The sequence below is a fragment of the Musca autumnalis genome, unplaced genomic scaffold (assembly GCF_047663935.1).
Source record: "Musca autumnalis isolate F117 unplaced genomic scaffold, ASM4766393v1 scaffold_2, whole genome shotgun sequence".
In the NCBI taxonomy this organism is placed as follows: Eukaryota; Metazoa; Arthropoda; class Insecta; order Diptera; family Muscidae; genus Musca; species Musca autumnalis.
In genome coordinates, this window is record NW_027411755.1 from 173,203,441 (window position 1) to 173,228,646 (window position 25,206).

Here is a 25,206-nt window from a genome sequence, read left to right on the forward strand (position 1 = left end):
ATACTTCACAAAAAACATATTCAACAACGCCATAAGACGTCCCTCTACACACAAGTTTATGCCTCATATCCTGTGCAATATATAAAACAACACCACCTCCCCTGCAATCAGGGCGATCACTCCTGTAACAAATATAGTTGGGTATAAGTATGGCCTCATTGGAAACTGTAGGTTTCAACCAAGATTCTGTCACACCAAAAATGTCAAGACTATTCCCCTCTAAAATATTCCTCAGTTCATGAATTTTAAATGTATTCTTACTTAAATTAAAGCTTCTAATATTCATATGACCCACATTGAGATTATTCCTAAAATTACATAGCTGATTCGACAAGAAAGTATTATCACTGACAGTATCACCTAAATTGGTTAAAAAATTCATAATTAAGTGCAAGGCAGAATCGAAATACAGATAATAAAATTGAGAAAAAAATATATATGTATGAAAATTCCCAAAAAAAAAAATAATAAAACAATAATAAATAATTACGCTACTCAAATAAGTCTGCTTACGACCGGCCAACAAAACTTCCGGAATTTCGATTGGAAACAGTAGCCTCAGCATCCACACCATCAGAAAAATCACCAACACCAGCAGCAACAGTATCTCCCTCACAATTTAAAATATTCATGCATCGAGTTATGTCATATTCATCCTCCCGACCATCAGGAAGCAAAACCAACGCCTTAGGGTTATCTTCACTCCTCAGTTTAAACTTTCGGATCTTATTACTTCTCCACAGCTTACGACATAGATACATTAATTTGGAGGCTGCACGATTATGATGGTCATTCAGGTATACTCTACTTCTAACAGGTGTACCAGTAATATCACCAAGCAAAAATGAATTCCGACGCTTTTGGTACTTTGCCATAAGACTGTCTCTAAGAAGAACAGAATTAAACTTAACAAGCACGGATTTACCCTTTGAAATATAGCAGCAATGATTGATGTCACTAGGGCAAACATCAACTCCACACAACGCTGCAATTTTTATTATTGGGTCTCGTAATGTTTTAATACCATCAGGCAAACCACTGACAATAATATTTGTCCGATTGAGGCGCCTAGTAAGAACATCACTATCAATATCAGACTCTTGCTTTGCTTGCTCAATAAGTTTAATAGCAGCATGACAACGCTGCACAGACTCCTCCATTTGTTGTAACCGATCATTAACCTCCGAACGTATGGTTTTTACAATATCTTTAATTCTGACCATAAAACTCTCAAATTGTTTCTCTAGACATTCTTTATAGGTCTCAAACTCTTTTTGTATTTTATCAATGGCTTGCGCACCAACATCCAAACTGTTCATATTCTCATCATCCACATTGATAGCATCAGGGGGCTCATTGTTATTGTCATTACTATCAGAAACATTTTTAATACAAATTGGACATTTAAACAAAAACATCTTATTCATTCTGTTTTTGTATAGGAAAGTGTGCTGCTCTTTTGTCACATTGACACAGTTAATATGGAAATATAATCCACACATACAACATCCGATACTGTTCTGGTTACTTTTGACCGTACAGCTACATGTTGGGCATGTATATGTTTTTGTTGCTCTTGTTCCAGATGGCATGATTAATAGAACAAGATAAAAAACTAATACCAAATACGCAAACAGTCAGCAATGACTAAGGCAGTAGATACTATCAACAACAAAAATGCAATGCTAAAGACTCTTTAGTAAAGAGAATCCCAGCAACGGTCTCCAATCACTCCAAACAAAATCCAGCTGTTTGTAAACAAATGCACACCAACACAGAAAGCAACTGCTCCACCAATTAATTTCCCAGCAACAATTAGTATTCGTACAGCTTTTGTACAAACAGCACAGCGCGGCAAATTACTATTTTTTTTTCTTCTTCTTCTCTCTGCAAACAATGCAGTTTTATGTACTTCAATAAATACGGACTTTTAAGGATCTCCTCCAACAGCAATTGACGACTCCAAAACAAACTTTATTTTACATAAACAAATAAAGTGTTTAACACTGCATTTAATAATTATTTATTAAATTTTATATATTTTTCCGGGAGCAAGAAAATTTATTGACACATCTCGACAGGGTTGCCAATTTTAACGCTGCCTATTTCCTTAATCACCGTTGCATCATCAAATCCTGTACGTAGAAGCACTCGGTGTTTGTTAAATTAATCGACCCATAGAGCTCATCTTCCAATGGCAATGCGAAGGACGTCATACAGTACATGGTGCTACCAATGGTTGAACTTGGCTGTGGCATAATCTTTCATGGATGGCTTCCGTTTTGGTATGGCTCCCATATAAATGTTCCTCCCTATTTTCGACATTTTGAGGTTATTAGCCACTATTTTTAACCAAACCCAACACTTCCCCAACAAAAGTTGTCAATATAGGTTCATATTTTGGTGCGGTACATCGGATTTAGGTATTTTGAGATTTTTAGCTGGATTTTTGTCCGAACCAGGGTTTCGGAGTCGAGGTATTTTTGGCTCGACTCCGACTTCAGACGAGTTTTTTTCACGACTCCGGCTCCGACTCCGACTCCGGGTCGACTCCGAGAGTGAATTCCTATACCACTAACAATTAATAAAATGTGCACACATTTGTAACTTTTTCCTATATTTTGGCCTATATAGGCTAATGTGTTAATTTTTGCTTACATATTCATTAGAAAGGGAATTCGTTCGAATACATTCGAACATATCAATATTGTTTCTGCCGAATCTTACATTGAAAAGAGCAAATTTAGAAAGTATTTTTTTTTGTTTTTTTAAAAAGTTGCCTTTTTGAGACGAAGATCATTTTTAGTATTAATTTTTCGTTGGAAATCGAGCTTAATGATCAATAATGCATCTGAAAAAGGAAAGCCGACGACTCGAAAGCTTTTGTCGGTTTTCCTTTTTTGCACGAGTATATTCTGGACGGAATTCTTCCGCGTGAGAAAATCATTAAGCTTTCAAAATATGTGAAAACGAAGGGGCAATACAAATCATAAGGACTACATGCAATAAAAATTATAAGCAATTCAAACTGGATGTAACCCAACATCTTAGTGCGCTTAGCGTTAAAAGGAGACCCCCAGTTGTAAAGATCAATAAAAGCCATTTTTCATGATTTTTTCCGGGAAAACTACGTAACTTTTTGTGTGATTTTTTTCTTCACCTGAAAGCTAAAAATAATACGAAGTTTTGAGACCGTCTACGAAACGCTGTTTTTATGAAAGCATTTTGCGGTGCCAACCAACTCTACCTCGAAAACTGATAAGCCAATTGTCATATATTTTGTTGGCCGATTTCGAGAAAAACACAGTTTATTTGCTGCATACAAAATAAAATAAATTATTCCCATCCAACGCTTTTACTATGGCAATATTGTTTCGATCGACTTAAAAATTTGATGACATATTCTATGCTATGCTATTTATACTAAAATTCAGCGCTCACATTTTGAACTTTGGTGGGGAGTGGATAATTTTATTGAAATATTTGAGATATATTGTGTAAACAACCCATCACATAGGCAGACAGATGTTTTCTGGAACTGAAAAATTAGCATGAAAATATTCTACAAAAATGTTGCTAAGAAAATTTGATGTAGGATCGGTCCACTAAGACAAGAAATCGGCAGTTCTAATCTAGCTCTCGTTAGGTTCGGTCACAACTAAGCGCTAGCGTTCAAAAGAAAAACTTCAATCATTTAAAAAAAATCGCCAACAAATTAATGTATTCGTGTTTTTCTATTTAAACGGAAGCGCGATTCAAATCCTATCTTGGAGCATAAACTTACAAAACTCCAAATGGCCCGCGGGCCACCCAAAACATCTGCTCGTAATAAGAGCAGAACAAATGTGTTCAAACACCTCAAACCATCTTTAACGTTTGGGGGTACCATCGGTTCTGACCGTCCCACCTCATCAAGAACCAACCGATTCAGTTCACTCTCTATCCCCGATGACATGGATATGGGAAATGACTCAAACAACGTGGATGAAGATAGCCCATCAAAGCCACCTCCACTTGTCGCTGACAAATCAATATCTCTTAGAGAAATACAACACATTTTGGGTAAAGGATGTGTGTACAAAAGAACATCCATAGGAACAAAAATTTTTCCTGTAGATTTTGAAAAATATGAGTTCTGCAAAAAAGCACTACTTGAGAATAAAGTTTTCTAGAGAAAATCGTTTATACACCATATTTCTTCACGGCTTGCCGAAAATGTCAACTGATGTCATTATTGAAGACATCAAGAGCTACAATATCACACCAACGACTGTTACCGAGGTTATCACTAAATTCAGTACTGTACATGATGCAATTTATAAAGTACAGTTTGCACGAAAAAATTTCAGCCCAGCTTGCTTGCAAAATATAAAAACTATTGACAGTGTTTGCGTTTGGTGGAAGAAGCAGAGACCCAAACAAAAGAACAGACCGACACAATGCTGGAACAGCCTCATGTATGGGCATGGGGGCGAGCATTGTAGTAGACGCCCGGCATGCATGATCTGTGCAGACGATCATCACACGAACGACTGTCCGTTCAATAAAAATGAGAAAAGGCCAGCAGTGTTCTCTTGTTACAACTGCAAGAAGAATGGCAATGAAAGAAGTGATCATTCAGCCAATGACGTTAATTGCCCATACCGAGCTCTCTATTTAGAAATAAGAGAGAAAGCCACAAACAAAAATAAGAAAGTGATACCTAACAAGAGTAGAACTACACATGTTCGTCAAAATGAATTCACCTCTAACGGGAATCTCATTGGTTTCAGTCGCACCAACAACATGGAACAACGTACGTATGCCAGTCAAGCGAGAGACTCGCCTCCAAATAATCTCTTCAACATAGACGAATTGTTTGATATTTTCACCTCAGCTCTTGACGAGCTTAGTAAATGTACAACTAAAGTACAACAAATACATGTCGTAATGTCCATGGTTAAACATGCGTACGACATCAAGTAATGACCAATTCAGAATTCTCCATTGGAATTGTAATGGAATCACAAATTACTCTACTCTTAGACAATTTGAATTTTTACTCGAAGAGAACAAAATACATGCAGTCTCTTTAAACGAAACATTCTTCAATGAAAACCATAAACCATACTTTTGCAATTATACGATTTACAGAAATGATAGGTCGTTTTCCAGAGGGGGAGGGGTAGCAATTCTGGTTCACAAGTCTGTTGAACACACATTACTACCATTAATTAAAACAAAAAACATTGAAAATATTTCAATCGAAATTACGATCAACCAGAGACGGATAGTTTTTACCTCCGCTTATTGTCCAAGATATTCCGTGCATTTTAAACAAGATTTAATAGAATTAACTTCAATTAATTCTGAATTCATACTATTTGGTGATCTAAATGCTAAGCATACCTCTTGGAATTGTCAAAGAAACAATACTGCAGGTGCTGTATTAAATGACCTGCAACAAAGTCGAAACTTTTTTGTTTACTACCCCAACAGCCCAACTCTATACCCTCACCAAAGAAGTGGTAATACATCGACGGTTGATATTATGTTAAGCAACTCTTCATTAGATATGCGACTAAGAACTTTTGACTATGTAATACCATCAGATCATCTGCCGGTCATATGCACAGTCCAATGTAATAACGTTAATACAATCGATCAGAGAACTCTCAACTACAAACAATGTAATTGGACACTTTTTAAACATGAAATTTCCAGACATTATAATTTACCTATTCAAAACTGCAACTCAACCGAAGATATCGACAACGAAATAAATATTTTCATAAATATTATTCTGTCTGCTAGGGACATGGCTACACCAACAAAACAGAATTTTAGTGCGACTACCCTCCCTCCTAGAATCTTACAGAACATGAGAGAAAGGAATAAATTTAAACGGAAAGAACAGCGTACGGGTAACCCTGATCTTAAATCGATATACAGACAATGTCACAATTTTCTTAACAGATTAATTAATAGAAGGATAATCACTATGCGAAATCGTAAATGGTCTGACATGCTTTACAATATGAAACCTGGTGACAAGAAATTTTGGGACATAAGCAGAAGTCTTAGGGGTAAAAGAAAATCTCAAATTCCTCCCTTCGAAATTGATAATGAAAAGCTTATATCGAATTCCGAGAAGGCGGAATGTTTGGCGAATACATTTTCAAGCTCCCATACATTAACAATCAACTACACTCATCCTCACGAATCAAATATAATAAGAAAGGTAGTACATCTGAAATCGGAACCTACTAACACGGAGGATATCGAATATATCACAGAAAATGAGTTGACCTACCTGCTGTCCCAAGTCAAAGCAACAAAATCCCCTGGTCTGGATAACATACCGAACATATTACTCAAAAATTTACCTCAGCAAGCTATCAGGAAGCTTATGAATATATTTAACAGTTCTTTACGGCTGAATTATTTCCCATCAGCATTTAAATGTGCAAAAATTGTTCCTGTCCATAAAAAGTCAAAGCCCAAAACACTCCCAGGAAGCTATCGACCAATAAGTCTGCTTAGCAACCTTGGAAAACTTTATGAAAAATGTATTTATCGAAGAATTAATGAGTTTGATGTCGATAACAATCTTATAAGCCGCGAACAATTTGGATTTAAAAAAGGCCACAGCACCGTACATCAGATTAAAAGGATTCAAAATAAAATCATTAGAAACAAAAGAAATCGAAAATCGACTGGCATCATATTACTGGACATAGAAAAAGCTTTCGATACGGTATGGCACGACGGCCTTCTTTATAAGCTTATTTCTATGAATTTGCCAAAGTACTTAAGTAAAATCATAGAAAACTTCTTAAAGAATAGAAGTTTCTGCGTCTCAGTGAATGGCACATATTCCTCTACAAAGAATATCCCTGCAGGTCTACCACAAGGATCAATTCTGTCTCCAATCTTATACTCCTTATACACTTCCGCTTTCAAACTAAACAAAATGTTTGATATTGCGTTATATGCAGATGACACAGCATTAATTGCGAGTAGCAAATTGACAAGCGCTCTCTTAAAGAAAATGGAACGGAGTCTAGATGCGTGCTACAAATATTTCTCCCAGTGGAAAATCAAAATTAATGAAGAAAAGACTCAGGCCATAATTTTCCCCTTTAATAAGTCCCCCAAAAGAAATCCAAACCGTCAACTTATGTTCAATGGCAGTATAATACAAATTCAAACAGATGTAAAATATCTCGGAGTAACTTTAGATCATAAACTATTATTTAATAAGCATATTTATAACGTATGTGATAAAGCTGTAAAAGCATTTCGATCTCTCTGGCCATTCCTAAATAGAAGATCATATCTTAATTTTACAAATAAAAATTTATTATTCAAATGTGTCATAAGACCTATATTATCATTCGCTTCTCCAGTGTGGCACAAAGCTGCCAAATGTCATGTTAAAAAGATGCAAATTATACAAAATAAATTTTTAAAAATTATAAATAATAAACACTGGAGATATTCCACATATGCACTACACAACGAAACGGGTTACGAATTCTTTTCAGAGTTCATAAATAGACAAAACTTAAACTTTTATAACAACGTCAGAGAATCTTATTATGATATATTAAGAGAATGTATAGAATTAATATAAGCTATTTTTATTGAATAGAACTCACTAACTGGGAAATATGTTCTATAATAGATTATGACGTCATAATCTATTTATAAACATAAATTTCCCATAATGTTTAAACTATTTATATAAATAATCAAATAAGGTTTTTTTCCCAATTTTTGCCTGATTAAAACAAATTAATGTTAAGATAAACAGAAATATCACTTAGTAATATAACGGAATAAATTGTTGGAATACATATATATTGTAAGTCTCGAAACATGTATACATACAAATTTGTAAAATATGAAATCGTATGGATGAATAAATGAATTGAAAAATTGAAGACAAGAAATCGATATTGTCATGTTTCCATTGTCTTTATCACTTTTACCCGATCCTTTCTCATGAAAACTCTATGGTTATGTATTTCATTGAATTTCGTATATGCTATTGATTGTTTAGAAAACTCAGATACATATGAACTATGTCTGTTCCTGGTGGACAGATTATGTTATTTGAATGTCTACATCTAATGTCCTCATTGAGTACATAAAGAATCCTAGAAGAAAAATTTGCCATTTGTCAGACTTCTGAGTTATAGCGGGATGAATCTGTCGTTGACAAACAACCAATTTTATCTGAATTTCATATATAGTTAATAGATTATGAGAAATTTACCGAAATACGTAGAGACTACAATGTGTTTAATAGAGGACAAGGATGATTTCTCATAAAAAACAGGATACGAATACCAATAGACCTTTGTGAGAAGATCAGTAAGACTTCTGACGAAAGAGGTTAAAGGTCCAATCTTAATTTTATTGTCATAGAACTTTATTTTTGTTTGAAAAATGTAAAGAATCATTTGGATCAAAAAAATAGGGATGAATATACTACATTTCAGAGGATAGTAATATCCTGTGAATTGTCCTTTAAATTAGTATAAAATACCGTTTACATATATGTTTTCTTATAATTTTCTTTTAAAATAAATAATGATTAAAAAAATGTTCTTGTTCCAAATTTAATCTTATGTTTGTATAACGTGGAAAAAATTTTGCCCGGAGTCGGAGTCGAGTTATTTTTTCCGACTCAGACTCCGACTCCAGCAAAATTGCTCGACTCCGAAACCCTGGTCCGATCTAGCTGTAATTTTACATCACGGTTTCTCAGTGGTCACCAAATCTTAGCAACATAGGTCCATGTTTTGGTGTAGCCCTCATATAACGGTTCCTCCGTAGTTAAGTAATTTGGGGATTTTTGCTACATTTTTTGTCGAACTAGCTGTAATTTGATATTTGAGGATCTCAATGGTCACACATCTTCCCAACACAAATTGTCAACATAGGTCCATGTTTTGGTATAGCCCTCAATGTTGAGGATTTATGCTAAGTTTTACCCAAACTAACTGTAAATAAAAATTTCAGATTCTCCATCACAAATGGTCGCAAAACTTTTCCACCAAAAATTTTCAAATTGCATTTTGAGAAGTTTAGCGCCATTTTATGGCTGAACTGAAAATTGAGATTGACAGTGGTTGGAAAACTTCTACACCAAAAATTACCAACACAGGTTCATGTTTTGGTATAGTCCCCATATAACGGTACCTCCCCATTTTCGTTATTTTGAGAAGTTTAGCTCCATTTTATGGCTGAACATCCCGCCATTTGAAAATTCAGATTGCTTTGGTCAGAAAACTTCTGCTCCAAATATTACCAACATACATAGGTGCATGTTTTGGTATAGCCCCCATATAACGGTACCTCTTGATTTTCGGTATTTTGAGGAGATTAGCTGCATTGTATTTCTCCGAACTACCTATAGTTTGACATTTGACGTTCTCAGTGGTCACAAAACTTCTTCAATAAAAATTGTCAACATAGGTCCATGTTTTGGCATAGCTCCAATATTACGGTATCTCCCGATTTTGAGAAGTCTAGCTAAATTTTATCCGAACTACCTGTAATTTAAAATTTAAGATTTCCAGTTATTGCAAAACATATCCACCAAAAATTGTCGACATGGGTCCGTTTTTTGGTATAGCCCGGGTATAACAGTACATCCGGTACATTCGGTATTTTCTGGATTTTAGCTACATTTTTTTAATAGAACTAACTCTAATTTAACATTTAAGATTCCCAGTGGTAGCAAAACTTTTCCACCACAAATTGTAGGTCCAAGTTTTGGTACAGCCCCATATACCTCCCGATTTTTGGTATATTGAGGATTTGAGCTGCAGTTTTTGCCCGATCTTGCTGTAATTTAACATTTGAGGCTCCCATTGGCCACAAAACTTCTCCACCATAAATTGTCAACGAAGGTCCATTTTTTGGTATAACCCCATATGCCTCCCAATTTTTGGTTAAGTTGAAAAGAGGGGTGATGTAAGATCACCACATGTAAGATCTAATTTTGGGTTATGGAAAAGGTTGTTTTTCTAGGTGTAAAGAATTATTAGTTAAATTCGTAATTTTGTTTTGACTTAGTTTCAACGAATTTAACTAATAATTCCTTACACCTAGAAAAACAACCTTTTCCATAACCCAAAATTAGATCTTACATGTGGTGATCTTACATCAACCCTCTTTTCAACTTAACCAAAAATTGGGAGGCATATGTGGTTACACCAAAAAATGGACCTTCGTTGACAATTTGTGAAACTAAGTCAATCTGTCCTATTTACGTAGTCTCTTAGATTTTTAAACTCGATTGTCCTAATTTGGTCGAGTTCTTGTTTTATATCGTTCCCTAGTAACATGGTTCTCAGATTTGTGAAAGATTGGCAATGACAGAGGTAGTGTTCCAACGTTTCTTCGTCCTCTCCGCACGCTCTGCATTCACTGTTTTCTGCACAACCTATTTTGCGCAGTTGCGCTTGTAGCCCCAGGTGTTCTGCTAGGATGCCTGTCATGGATTCCCAAGCACAACCCCATCCATAAACCCCCAGCTTCCATCGGGAATCTGTGCCATAGATCCACCGATCAACATGTCTCTGTCAGGTATTAATACTTCACACATAGCTACTGCACTTTTTTCAGATATACGGTCCGATACTATTTGATTTATAGATCACCCGTTGTGACCTATAGTATGATTTGGTGGTCTCTTCCAATGCACTCGCTCTTCGATTTTAGCCTTGTGGCTGCGATGGCTGCCTCATACCTTACCTAAATTTATATCGGGTGTACAAAGAAACTTGTTTCCAAAGCCCTAGTCGGCGTGGTCCTCATTGCCCGCTAATGCTTAGGCAGCATGTTCGACAAAGTATATTCGGATTATTTCCCCTTAGAAGTATTATAACATCGTCTGCGTAGCAGAATGGTTCAAATCCCTCTTCGGTTAGGGTCCTTAAGAGACTATTTATGGTAGTAACCCACAACAGAGGTGATAGGATCCCTCCCTGTGGCGTTTCTTGTCCAACCTTGTCTCTAATTTTAACGTCATATAGCCCGCAGCTTATCCATATGTTCCTTAGCATGTGGTAAATCCAGTTCCTTAGGGACCTGTCTGCCTGAAACTCGTCTAAAGAGTGGATACGCGTCTCGGTGCTGACGTTGTTGAAAGCGCTATCGATGCATACAGCGAGTGTATACATCTTCATTTCGAAGCCTCTTTCTATGTGGTGTACTACCTCATGTAATGCGGTTCCCACTGATCTGCCTGTAACGTATGCATGTTGTTTGTATTTAAGCAAATCTTTTGGGATGTTACTCTTTATCATGGTGTCGACTGTCCGTTCCATTAACATGAGTAAGAATGATGTTAAACTTATCGGGCGATAAGATTTTAGTATTGTATAACTTTCCTTGCCAGGTTTAGGGATAAAGACTGCCCTCGCCTCCTGGCAGGCTATAGGGGGACATGCAAATTTTAAGCAAGCGTTGAAGATCCCGGCCAGTTTGCACGCAATAAAGTCCATTTCCCTCTGTAATAGAGCCGGGAAGACCTGGTCTGGTCGAGCTGCTTTATATTGTAAAAAGAGCAAGATGGCTGCTTTGACCATTAAGCTGTCGATTTTTGGTGTCTCTACCGATGTGTAAACACCCTCGGTCGATGTCTTAGTATTAGCCATGGTATTCGACAGGAAGTGCGTTTCCATCAGAAGGCCTAGAGTTTCTTCTGTTGTTTCCATCTTTTTCCATTTCCATCGACCATGTGCTCGGTCTGTGTATGGGTTTTGGAGAGAAACTTCTTAATTTTCTAAACGTCATTTACACTATCCACCAGTTCGCAATATAGCTTCCAGGAGTTTCGTTTGGCGTTTCTTATTATTTTGTTGTATTCCTTTAATTTTGCCTGGAATTTTGCTGCTTTTTTACGTTTGGCCCTATTATAAAGTCTGCGGACCTACTTGCCCTTGTTACGAATTTCCCCTGTCATCCAGAGTTTTTCGTAGGCATATTTCCTTTCTCGAAGTGCCTCGGTTAACTTGTGGACATTCCTGTCTATGTCCTCCTTACTTAGATATTCCTCATCTGCTTGCCCAAGTCTTTCTTCTACTCGTTTTCCGAACTCAGCCCAATTTGTTTTGGATTTGTTTCGGAATGGTTATCGGGATAGGCCGTGGCCTAGCTATTTTAATTCTAACATACCTATGGTCTGAAAAGGAGTATTCATCTAGGATCCTCCACTCATGTACCTCGTTTATTAAATTTTCTGAACATATCATTATATCTAGTACTTTCTCCGTAATTCTATTAACAAAGCTTGGTGTATTTCATGTGTTAAGTGTGATCAGGTCGTTAGTATTTAAGTAATCTGTAAGGGCTTGACCCCTTTTGTTAGTGTTGGTACTACCCCACGAGATGTGGTGTGAGTTAGGATCGCTACCTACTAGTACTTCGTTACCTGTTTGCCTGATCCTTCTCACCAGTTGCTACACTTCTGACGAAGGTGGTAATGTCGGGGAGTCGAACGGTAGGTATAGTGACGCTAGGTATATATTTCCATTCCCTGCTTCAATACTGTGACGTCCGACGATGACAACCCTGGAGAAAAAAGAAAGCATAAGTTTTGTGGCAAATAATGCAGGTCCTCGGTCGGGATCCCATATTTGCGTAAAAAGTTGATAATTTATATGGTTAAGTTCAGAAACCTTGTTTTTTATGGTCCAAGGTTCTTGGACTAAACCAATATGAACATTATCTTTAGTTATTTTGTCTATCAGGGCTAGTGTTGCCGTTTCGCTCCGATGGAGGTAGATCTGGATAACTTCGATCAAGGGTCCTCCAGTAGGTAGGCTTCTTGGGAGTCGCTGATTTCATCTACTCCTCCCTCATTTATGCCTTTTGGTAGGTTGGCCTCCTGGTTGTTAGGTTTGGCAATCTCCTCCTCACCAAATCTTGCCTTTCCAATCTTGAAGAAGACCGAGTTCGGGACGAAGAAGGCCTTGCCCTTAGTCTTGGCGAGCCCGGCTAGTGAGAGATCGTCGATCCCCACCATAGAAAGGGTGCCGTCTTCTTTCTCTCCCCTGTAGAAGACCTCCCACGTCTCCATTTTTAGGGTCTCATTTTGTAAGCCAAAGACCTCGAGCATGCGCTCCGTCTCGAGCTTGCAGCCGTACCCCTTGACGTACACCGATGCTTTGGTCAGATGAGGAACTTCGTCTTTCCTCACCAGCTTTAGTCTGCCACCTTCCCATTGGAGCTGCAGAGTTTGTGTGTGAGTCCAGGTAGTGCAATAGGAGGCCCCCCTTAGTTCAGAGCATTTGATTTTTATTGAAACTCGTCCTTGCAGGATTTGCTTTAATATTTTGTCGTTGATCAATTTCTCGATTTCAGATAGATGGTCTTTGGGTAGTCTTCCAGATCATCTGCTAGTGTCGATTACTACATAGAACAGCTCGTCCTTGTAGTCCCTCTTGACTACCTTGGCGTAAGTGGGTGGCGGATCCGTTCCGGTCTTCGCGTCCATCTTCGTCTTCTGGATGGCATTAGGCTTCCTTTCTGAGTCCTAGGCCACTTCAGAAGATTCCGACGACGCCCTCACCCTCTTCATGTCAGAACTCGCCTCTTCAGTCCCAATTGAAGGACCATTTTGGTAGTCTCCTTTGCTTTTGTTCTGATAAGGTTTGTCCTGGGCATTTAAAGGTGGAAATCCCTTTTTCTTCTTACTCGATTTGGCTGCGTTCTGCTCCTCAGGAGACCTTATCTTCTTCGCCGCTTCCGAAGAAGTGGAGGGAATATCTGCTGCAACCTTTGAAGCAGCCAGCTGTTATTCCTTTTTTAGTCTAGCCTGGTTCCTCTTATATTTCTTTCTGTGAGCCCCAGACCACTGCACTCTTTTCGTAGTGAGCTTTGCGATGCTCTCGCTCACCTCATCCACCATCTTGTGGATTTCCACTTTTATAGGGTTTTCCACAAAGGTGATGTTAGTTTTGCCGCAGCTATCGGATTCGGATTCAGGGTCGCTTCCTTCTTCAGATGGTTGGATTAAGTTAAATCTCCCCTTGTGCTGGCCTTTATCCTCCTCCATTGCAACACTAGGTTGTGTGCTTGTAGCATTACCTTCGACCACAGATGCCAAGACTAGGCAGATAACTAGTCCCCGCCGGCACTGGGTTTATTAGGCCCTGCACCGTAACTTTTTCATCATTTATACCTTCTTCCATACTTGCTTTTTGGTATTTTCTGGAATTTAGCTATATTTTTGACCAAACTACCTTTAATTTGACATTTGAATTACTCCACTGAAATTGGTCAATATAGGTTCATGGTTGGTACAGTCCCGTATAACGTAACCACCGGATTTAAGAAGAATAATAAGGCAGCAGGAGCCGATGGCCTACCAGCCAAACTGTTCAAAACCTGAGGCGACACGCTGATAAGTTGTATGCATCAGCTAGTTAGCACCATCTGGCAGGTAGAACGCGTACCCGACGTTTGGAACCAGAGCGTCCTGTGTCCCGTCCACAAGAAAGGATATAAAACTGTATGCTCCAACTATAGGGGCATTAGTCTTCTCGCTATTGCCTACAAGATAGTGTCAGTGATTTTATGAGAACGACTAAAGCCTATTGTCAACGAAATAATTGGAGCATACCAATGCGGCTTTAGACCTGACAAATCCATCATTGATCAGATATTTTCCCCTCGGCAAATCCAGGGGAAGACCCAAGAAATGCAGATCGACACCTACCACCTTTTTGTCGTTTACAAAGCAGCTTTCGACAGCCCCCTACGTTCAAAGGTATTCCAAGCCATGTCTGAATTTGGTATCCCTGCAAAGCTCATTCGGATCTGTAAAATGGCATTCACTGATACTCGGTCCTCAGTTAAAATAGGAAATAACCTCTACGAAGAGTTTTGTACCAAAAGAGGTTTTAGGCAAGGAGACAGCCTTTCGTGTGATCTCTTCAACATTCTGCTGGAAAGTGTTATACGAGAGACTTCTATAATTTTAAGGTAGTAAAATAAATAAATAAACAACATCAGTTGTGAAATAAAAAGAAGAATTGTATTGGCCAACAGATGATACTGTGGCTTAAGTAAGCAGTTTAAAAACAAAGTCACATCTCGTCAAACAAAATTACCGTTTTACAAAACACTGATACTACCCGTGCTGATGCATGGTTCCGAAGCCTGGGTACTTGCAAAAGCAGACAAGGCAGTGCTTGGTGTCCAATGTCCGGACCAATCTGCGTTGACGGTGAATATCGAGGTCGTATGAACCACGAGCTGTAACCGCAATACAACTACATCAGTATAGATAAACGCATCGAGATGCAAAGATTGCTTTGTCTAGGCCATATCATAAGAATGAGCGATGATGAACCCGCTAGAAATGTCTATAAACACGTCCCACATGGTGGTGCACGCAGAACTGGCAGGCCAAGGCTTTGATGGAGCAAACAAGTGGAAGAAGAGATGGCAAGGCGCGCTATTCAAAAAATCGAAGGAACAAATAGAGAAAATTGGAGATCTTGCCTTAGTTCGGCTTATAGAACAAATGTTCTGTATTGGGCCAGCTAAATAAGAAAGTAACACATGAAGTTTCACCGCTCCTGTTATCCAAGCCCCTCATTTTCAAAACCAGATGTGAGAAGCAAAGTATATTTCTCAGTACCGAAATGTGATCATGAATTATACCAACGCTATTCAGATTTTAACTTTTAGTCTTGAATATATTTGATTGGAATTTAGAAGAATATTTTCAGATATTACCAGCATAATGATATAACGAATGAAGGGAAAACATACACACCGAATTATATTCTATTGTCTTACTTTAATTTTGAATTTGCTAGTTTATGAAAAGCATGTTACATTCTTTATTGTCTTCTTCTAATTAATCATACCATCCTCCTACATTGTAGCCATTCATGCAATAGCTACTACATACTATTGCCATTACACCTTCTCACCAACAAACAACGATCTTTGCCAATTTCAGCTCTGGCAACAATGCTAACTAATCGAGTGGTACTCTATCAAAAGTTGTGGATGTCTTTTAAGTATATTTGTGTGCCACTAGTGTGAGTGTGTTTGTGTGTGATTATATTTGTTCATATGCCACACGTTGCACAACACGAATAACAAAAGACTGACGACTAAGGCATAAGCACAACTAACATTGGCAGCAACAATAATCACACAAAACAAGAACGAAAAAAAAACAACATAAACCGGCTAAGTGGCTTCTTTTGTGTAAATATGTTACAACTTCCGTTAGTTGCTAGTAAATAAAGCAAAGGAAATAGTTCAAAATGCAAGAAAATTGGAAGCACAGAACAAGAAAAAACAGCAATCTAGCAATGAATGAAACAGCAACGGTACCAGAAATGTCTAAACGACATAAATGCTAGTATGAAAACAACTCAACACAAAACTGGGAAAAACAATGCCTAACATTTTTCATGGAAAATTATTCGAACTACTCAAAATTGTAACAACTCGAATAAAGAAAGCCATATTCGGCACGTAAATTACTTGCCATGAAGAAAAAAAAAACAAAAAAGTGAATAAAGCTGAAATGTATTTTAACAACTTTTCTTTTATGTTCACTTCCTGTTAGTCTTTGCTAAGTGATAACGTTTTTTTTTTTGGAATAGGAATTCGTCGGCTTAATATTTTTTTGAAAATGCATTAGTATTTCAGGTTATATTCATGTGAAACAATAACTAATAGAATAACGAGGAAATTGAAATTAACGGGAAATTTAACTGAAAGGGAAAAATCGATGTCGATTTTTTAGGCTTTTAGTTTTGTTAGATTACACTGTGACACAAAATGGAAGTCAAAGTCTGGGGGGTGGAAAATTTGAGTTCCACAAATTGGAACTCAAGGTCTGTGCGGTGGAAAATTCCTTTTGGAGATGAAAGGCCTTAGTGAGTATATTAAGAACCCAAAAGGAATTTTTCCCCATGGGTCAAGTTTCTGAGATATCGCGCGATGAATTTTTTGAATTTTCGCCTATGGTGCTTGAGAAAATACCTTTATATCTATGTTTGCCGTTATTGTAGCTTCATTTTGAGATTACATGTCTGCAGTCAAATCGAATGGCGAATCTTTTTGTAGAACATTGCATTCTTCTAACTCAATTCCTTTCATGTCCCTTTCGTCGTTTCTGTATTGAACCGTAGTAAAAGTACCACAAGATGAGATTTTACAGCATCAAAATATTCCACAAAAATGTTGCTCAGAGAATTTTAGGTATGGTTCTCATTGACAACTAATCGATATTGTCACGTTTTCATTGTCTTTTTTGACATTAACCCGGTTTTTGTTCAGAAAAAACTAATGTTTTGTTTTTCTGTATAGTCGTTATTTGTTATGTATTGGTAAGTAGACATACCCATTAGTTATCGCTTATATTGACATCTGTGATTTATCTGAAATATTTACCATATATAGCTCCCGATATGCTGAACACGTTAACTTTTCTTATGAAACTTTTCTTTCTTCTTACGATTAGTTATGGCGTGATGCATACATTCTTGACGAACTTTAAGAGCACGACAATAAACCCGTAACATAAATTCCATTTCGCTATAACTCAGAAGTTTTACCTATGGCATAACTGTCCTTCCGGGTTCATAATATTAACTTCATCGACTTTCATCGACAAAAAGAATATTTCACCCACCAAGCTTACTTATGCCCGTAATTTCAACGTCTGGGTAAACGGGTAGGTAGCTACCTATTGCACTGTGCCACAAATATCTCAGAAGTTTGACCTATGGCATAACTGTCCTTCCGGGTTCATAATATTAACTTCATCGACTTTCATGGGCAAAAAGAATATTTCACCCACCAAGCTTACTTATGCCCGTAATTTCAACGTCTGGGTAAACGGGTAGGTAGCTACCTATTACACTGTGCCACAAATAACTCAGAAGTTTGACCTATGGCATAACTGTCCTTCCGGGTTCATAATATTAACTTCATCGACTTTCATCGACAAAAAGAATATTTCATCCACCAATCTTTTATCTTCATATTTACGCGCAGTGATATTTTTCCTTAAAAACGGTTCAAGAATACGGGTTTTTTGTTTTAGCACCGAACTCTGGTAAGATGCTGTCAAAAAATTTGTTTTCCCTGATTAGCAATTTTATTAGCTTTCTAATGGTATACATATAAGCTTAATCGGTTACTTAAAATCGGTACAAAATCCGGGTTTTATATCGCTATATCCGGTTCAAAATATTAGATAACCGGATCTATTTTCCAAGAAAATTTGTCATTAACGTGTTCAGTATATCGGGAGCTATATATGGTAAGTATTTCAGATACATCCCAGATGTCAATATAAGCGATAACCAATGGGTATGTCTACCTACGAATACATAACAAATAACGAATATACAGAAAAACAAAACATAGGTTTTTTTCTGAACAAAAACCGGGTAAATGTCAAAGAAGGCAATGAAAACGTGACAATATCGATTTGTTGTCAATGAGAACCGTACCTAAAATTCTCTGAGCAACATTTTTGTGGAATATTTGGATGCAGTAAAATCTCATCTTGTGGTACTTTTACTACGGTTCAATACAGAAAGGACGAAAAGGGCATGAAAGGAATTGAGTTAGAAGAATGCAATGTTCTACAAAAAGATTCGCCATTCGATTTGACTGAAGACATGTAATCTCAAAACGAAGCTACAATAACCGCAAACATAGATATAAAGCTATTTTCTCAAGCACCATAGGCGAAAATTCAAAAAATTCATCGCGCGATATCTCAGAACCTTGACCTATGGGGAAAAATTCCTTTTGGGTTCTTAATATACTCACTAAGGGCTTTCATCTCCAAAAGGAATTTTCCACCGCACAGAAACCTTGTTGCACAGTGTTATTGACATTCTCAATTGGTTACCCGTTCAGAAAGAATGAAGCCGTTTGATTGGTTTTCACAACCATACATTTTGTTTTTTCTGCATTTATGTGTAGGCCAAATTTAGCTGCTTGATCAGATAGTTGATTGATTTTTGATTGCATATTTTCTCTTGTTGTTGCAAGCAGCACGATATCGTCTGCATATTCTAGATATTCGAGGTTATGATGAAGTCTCCAAGGGATGCCTTTGTGTTGGTTAGTTGAATATGACAATATCTCGTCAAGTATTGTAGTGAACAGGAGCGCAGAAAGCAGGACATTCCTGTTTAACTCCGCTGATGGTTTTGAAAGCTTCGCTGGTTTTGCCGTTGTGAAAAACTCCCATCGTAGAGTTGGTATATTGAGCTTTTATCAGGTTTATTATTTTGGTAGGGACGCTTCTGTTCTCATGTGCCTCCCAGATTTTATTATACCCTCCACCACAGTATGGAGGGTATATTAAGTTTGTCATTCCGTTTGTAACACATCGAACTAATCATTTGCGACCCTATAAAGTACATACAGTTAGTCAACTTAATTATTGCAAAACCAACATTATTACAAAATTTTAAATAAAACATCATTTTATTGGTATAAATAAATATCATTATTAATATTTTTGTTAACAATGCAATTCTTACACATGTTTATTAATATAATAAAATAAAAAGTAGCTAAATTTCACTAAACATTTTCTTAAAATTAACAAAAATGAGTACAACTCATTATTTGCACTGTCAACTAAAGAATTGCAAAATTCACAACTTTCAGTCTTTCACGGTTTTTTTTCGAAAAGTTGGTTCTAATATTTCGTATTCCCAAATTTGGCATCAAAAACAGCTTGTAAACGTATCTGAATTTAATAAATAAGTTTCGGAATGTCATATTCCAATGGTATTTTTTAGCCATTCTTCTTTATTGCATTTTATTTAGTCAACCAGGTAAGTGGGCGACCTATTCCCGACTTTTTCCTTCAGGTGTACCTATGAATTTTTGATGGGGTTAATATCTAGACACTGGAACGGGATGTAAATGACTTTGGTACTGTTGTATAACAACCAAGTCTTATGCTTAGGGTCGTTGTCTTGGTAGTACTTATATTGCAATTTGTTTAAATTTTCAGGATCAACAAGCCCAAATTTCTTGACGCTTTTTGTTAAATATTTTTAAAGCATCTAAATAAACCTCCTATGTCATTGTTTCTTCCAAAATCTGGATTTTACCAAGGTCACTGATTGGTATACAACCCCATACCATAAGTGATAGTTTTCCGAACTTTACGGTATGTATTAAATTTTGTTTTCCATGGCTTTCAAGGATTTTCCCAATACCTTTTGAGGTCCAGTGTGATAGGACAACATAATTTTAGTCTCATCAGAAAATATAACACCATCCCAATACTAAAGATGGCGGAAAACGTTGTCTATAACAAGTCGGAATAGTTTCTATATATTGTGGTAGGAGGGCAATGGTTTTTACCTAGTCTCTCGTGATGAGTGTTTGTTATTATGTACCACTTTTCTGACTTTTCCATGTGACACACTTACTCCAAAATCATTTTTAATTAGAAAAGGCTATTTTCTGGTGCTGCTTTGGGCTATTTCGTTAATTTCTTTAATCATTCTACAGTCAATTCGTGAGGTTACCATTTTGGACCTGCCCTCAGTTTGAACCTGGCTTCTTTCTCGGTGCGGTATATGATGTTGTATAAACTTGTTAGCTTACGAGAGGTGATTTTAGGGATTTCTCTTTCGGATTTACCATTATTATAATTGGAATAGACCTAATGTAGCATATTTTCCGAAGCCGTTTACCTGACTTCTCTTTTTCTGAATATACCGTCTATGTTACACGCACAAAAATTAATTTATGATCAAAAATTATGGATCTACATGTCCACATACCATAAAAATCTTAAAAATCCTTAAATCCTTAAAAAATCGCGGGGGAAACTCCACGATTTGTTGTTTTTGTTATTTCCAACCGATTTCTGGATTTGTTGGCTTGATGTTGTCATTAACAGGTTAACCAACATATATTTACAAAAAGCCCAACATTATTAAAAGAATTTCTTATAGTAATTCCTATTAAACGCCTAAATTCTTAAAAATTCATCGTTTGCAATAATATAGTTGACTAACTGTATATTCTTTATCAGGATAAAATTCTAAGACGATCTAGCCATGTCCGTCTGTTGTAATCACTCTAGCGTCCGAAATAATGGAGATAGAATGCTGAAATTTTGCACCCGAGGGTCTTTTTTTCATAGGCAGGTCAAGTTCGAAGATGGCCTATATCGGTCCACTCTTTGGTATAGCCCCCATATAACGGTACCTCCGGATTTGAGGTATTTTGACGTTCTTCGCCACATTTTCATACCGAATCAGCTATAATTTGGCACTTAGAGTTCCTAGTAATCAACAAACTTATATCCCAGAGGATATGGGCATAGGTCCATGTTTTGGTATAGTCCCCATTTAACGGTACCTCCCGATTTTCGGTATTTTGAGAATTTTAGACACAATTTTTAACCGAACTATCTGCAATTTGACATTTGAGGTTCTCAGTGGTCATGAAATATCGAAACATCGTCAACATAGGTCCATGTTTTGGTATAGCCCCCATATATCGGTACCTCCCGATTTTCGGTATTTTGAGAATTTTAGCCACAATTTGTAACCGAACTATCTGCAATTTGACATTTGAGGTTCTCAATGGTCATGAAACATCTCCACCAAACATCGTCAACATAGGTCCATGTTTTGGTATGGCCCCCTTATAACCGTACCTCCCGATTTTCGGTATTTTGAGAATATTTGTTACAATTTTTAACCGAACTAGCTGTAACGTGACATTTGAGGTTCTCAGTGGTTATGAAACATCTCCACGATACATCGTCAACATAGGTCCATGTTTTGGTATAGCCCCCATATATTGGTATCTCCCGATTTTCGGTATTTTGAGAATTTTAGCTACAATTTTTAACCGAACTACCTGTAATTTGCTGTTTGAGGTTCTCAGTGGTCATAAAACATCTCCAACGAAACATCGTCAATATAGGTCCATGTTTTGGTATAGCCCCCGTATAACGGTATCTCCCATATATCGGTACCTCCAGATTTTTGGTATTTTGAGAATTTTTGGCTGCAATTTTTAACCGAACTAGCTGTAATGATCGGTATTTTGAGAATTTTAGCTACAATTTTGTCTATTCAAAAGTAATCGTCAATATAGGTCCATGTTTTGGTATACCCCCTATATAACTGTACCTCCCGATTTTCGGGAATTCTCAGTGGTCACGAAATTTCTTCACTAAAATTCGTTAACATGGGTCCTTTTTTGAGGGTCTACATTGTTTTGATGTAACTACCCTCAATTTGACTCTTGAAGTTCCCTGCAGCTATAAAACTTTTCCGCCAAAAAATTTAAAGATAGGTTGACTCTTTGATATAGCCCCGTAGGTGGTACCTTTCACCTAGCTGAACACATTTTTTAGATTAGATTAGATAAGATAACACTGTGCAACAAAATGGAGGTGAAAGTCTGGGGCACGGTGAGTATATTATGAACCCCGAAGGACAGATCCGCCGTAAGTCGAACTTTCGCGTTATGGCGTGATAAAATTTTTGTTAGCGACCCTGTGGGCCATCAGGAATTAGCGTTATAGTTGGAGGCAGTAGGAGTCTATCCATTGTCGAAAAGTTGTTCCACCTAAAATTGTGAAAGGACCCTAATTATTCCATTTTAATTAAGACTATTTTATGGTGGAGGGTATAAAAAGTTCGGCCCGGCCGAACTTATCGACTTTTTACTTGTTATTTATAGCGTCGAAAGCTTTTTCAAAATCGACGAAGGTTAGATATAATGACGTGTTAAGCTCGTTGCACTGCTCGATTATTAATCGTAGACTATTTATTTGATCCACACAGGAACGATTTGGCCTGAACCCTCCTAATACTTTGCGAAGGCATTTGTCTAGTGGGTTTAGTAAGAGTGTGAGAATGAATTGCGAATTCGTACATAGATGCACGAAAAGTATTAAAAGGTACTAAATTTGGTACCAATTGTATATTTTGAACGGTTATAGCTAGAATTTTAAAATTTGGTATGGGAATCAAGTTTTGGATGTGGTGCTAATATAAGTAAATGATTTTGGAAGTTCGTACCTATGTGTGCAAAAAGTACTCAATGGTACTAAATTTTATACCATTTGGAATGGATGGAAACCTGTAATTTGTAATTAAGATTACTGTTGGACTGTATGATTGAGGTAGTTTTGGAAATTCGTACTTATGGGTACGAAGAGTACATTTGGTACAATTTGGATTTGGGTGAACGGATAGAGTTGGAATCCTAAAATTGGAATTAAGATAACTATATGGAAATTTGTACTTATGGGTACGAAAAGTACTAAACTTGGTACAGTTTAGATTTGGGTGAACGGATAGAGCTGGAATCCTGAAATTTTTAATTAAGATTACTTTTGGAGTGTAGGATTGTGTAAGTTTGGGAAATTCGTACTTATGGGAACGGAAGGTACTAAATTTGGTACAATTAAGATTTGGGTGAATGGATAGAGCTGAAATCCTGAAATTTTGAGTTAAAATTACTGTTGGAGTGAAGGATTGAGGTGGTTTTGGAAAGTCATTCTCATGGGTACGAAAAGTACTAAATGGTACTAAATTTGGTGCAATTTGGATTTGAGCGAACGGATAGAGCTAGAATCCTGAAATTTGGAGTTAAGATTACTGTGGAAGTGTAGGATTGAGGTGGTTTTGTACGAAAAGTATTAAATTTGGTACAATTTGGATTTGAGTGAATGGATAGAGGTGGAATCCTGAAATTTGGAAATAAAATTACTGTTGGAATGAAGGATTCAGGTAGTTTTTGAAATTCGTAATTATGTGTACGAGAAGTATTAAATGTGATACAATTTAGATTTCGTGAAGGTTTCGAGCTAAATCCTGAAATATTGAATTAAGTTTACTGGACTGGGTTAGTGGATGATTGAGATAGTTATTGAAATTCGTATTTTCGTACGAAAAATATTAAATGGTAGAATTCTGAAGTTTGGTATTATTGGGTTTAGATATCGATGTGATTGTGAATATACCTACCATAAGTGAACTAAAATTAGTAAATGGGTAGGTTTTGGAAATTCCTACTTATATACAACAAGTACTAAATACTGCTTAATTGTTTTCGGGAGAACAGATAGAGCTTTAAATGAGTATCGCGATTGGGATATAGGGATGTAATTTCTTAACTTTATACCTATTATAAGTACTAAATTTGGTACCGTTTTGATGTTGCATAAAGGGGTATAGCTGGAATTTTTGAGTTTTTGTATTAGGATTTGTGTTGCTGTTCAGATAAGGAGTTTTTGAAATGCATACAAATTCAGAAATTAGGTATGGAATTCGCTAAGGACGGTTTCTAAATAATGCACTGAAATTAAAAATTTAAATCTTTACAATCCTCGTGCCGCCCTAATAAAACGTGGGTCGCTGTTGATGTGTAGGGGTGCGATAAGGTCTTTTTTGGAAATTCGAACTAAAGTTATACGAGTAGTACTTAAATTATATATCAATTAAAATAGGTATTAGTACATCACAATTTTCAGTGTCCTCCATTTTCATATTACATGTCGTTTTTGGTATATTATTTCCCTTCCGCATACGAAGTAGCGGGCATTGTGCTAGTTCTATATAAATAAAAATCAAATGTCGTTCGTTGGTAATGACATCAGTTGAGAACGGCTTGACCGATAATTGTTTTTTTTAATATTCGTCATAACCCAAGTTAGGTTTTTATTGAAAGAAAATTTGACCAAGCCCTCTTCTACGCCCACTTTTTTTTCAATTTTCAATTTTAATCCTTTCTACAAAAACGTCTGAACTGATTTTCCTGAAATTGTCTTGGAATGTACAGGGATGGCCTCATTCGGAGGGGTAGGGTACTTCCCCTATACCCTATTTTTTTTTAAATGCTGTATTTAACATAATTACGAATGTATCGGTTTGGAAATTAATTTGCCAGACAATTGTGGTTGCGGCCCTGATCTTACCACGTCCACTTTTTAAAATATTTTACATCTACCAAACTACTGAACGATTTTCCTGAAATTTTCAGGGAATTGTACTTTCCCCCGGTAACCCAACTAAGGTTTTTATGGAAAGAACATTTTACCAAGCCCACTTTTTTCAATTTTCAATTTATTTTTTTCTGCATAAACCGATTTCTATCAAATTTGCAGAAAAAGCTCAATGTTTGCTGTTGTTATGTATATTTTATATTTGCGGAGGAGGT